Raw genomic sequence first — 1,221 nt, 5'->3', positions numbered from 1 at the left:
TATTTATTTTTTTTACTACTTTTTTTTTTTAAATAAAGTTTAGGATTATTTTTCAGGAATCACTGTCAGAGGACAGCCCCTTTAGTTTTAATGCCTTGAATATTAATGACGTTGGAATAAGTACTTTAAACCTTACTCATGAGCACTTACTGCAGCTTAGGGATTTCCATATGGAGCAGAAAATTACCCCAGACAAACCATTTGAATCTGTACTGCCTTGAGTCAGGTCTGTTCAACGATTCCTTTTGTGTAGCAGGTTTGCAGCTTTGAGTAGCCAGGTATGCTGGGTGGTACAGTGAGTGTGAATCCAGGCCATTAGTTCAGTTTGCAAGTAGCGTGACATTTTGGTTGTCTTAGCATGATTTTAACAAGAGTTCAGGTGTGAACCAGTGCTATACTGAGGAGAAACTGTACAAAACAAGCTCAGAGCTTCGCTGTCTCCTGTCTCATCACCCTATAAACTAAAGCTTTGAAAATCATAGGAGTGAACTTCAGTGAATGCTGCATTAGATAAATGGTTAAGGAATGAACATAACATCCTGCATTTTTGCTCTCAATTCAGATTCCTAAATGCCATCTTGGAATTGGTCCCTATAACGTTCTGTAACTTTTAGGCAGTCACGCTTGAGCACTTTTTTTTTTCTAAGTTGCATATGGGATTCATCCACGAGGGGGAAACTACCTTTTTCCTTTTTTTTAAAAAAAAAAGGTACCACACCTTCCAGTTCGGATGGGTTGTAATGTACTGGGAGGGTGGAGCACATCTCCAGCAGTTTGATATGGGAAGTTACCAAAAGCACAGTGCGGAGGGGACAGGAGGGGAGTATGTGTGTGTATATAACTATCTTAATGGTATTTTGTTGCAAATAGTAGAAAGCATGGATATAAAACAGCGGCGGGGGAAGTTGTACATCGTTAAATAGGCGTTTACACAGTGAGGGTCTTATGAAACATTCTCTCCTGCTTTTATATAACATTCCCTATTTAGAATTCCTTTATAAATAAATGTGCAGTATGTTTGCACGAGAGCTCTTTGACAGTGAGAAGAGCTCGTGCTGTAGAGACATTTCAGATCAAGCTTCTCTTAAAAAAAAAAGAAAAAAGAAAAAAAAAAGAAAACTTTTATGGCAGCTTTATATGATTAAAAAAAAAAGTACTACTTCAAACCTGGAACTGAAGAGATAACTGCAGCAATAACAGAAGTCCAAAATAGATTTTTCT

Source organism: Meleagris gallopavo, chromosome 11, assembly GCF_000146605.3.
Source record: "Meleagris gallopavo isolate NT-WF06-2002-E0010 breed Aviagen turkey brand Nicholas breeding stock chromosome 11, Turkey_5.1, whole genome shotgun sequence".
Classification (NCBI taxonomy): Eukaryota; Metazoa; Chordata; class Aves; order Galliformes; family Phasianidae; genus Meleagris; species Meleagris gallopavo.
The sequence above is the reverse complement of the archived record's forward strand: the minus strand, read 5'-3'. Positions refer to the sequence as shown.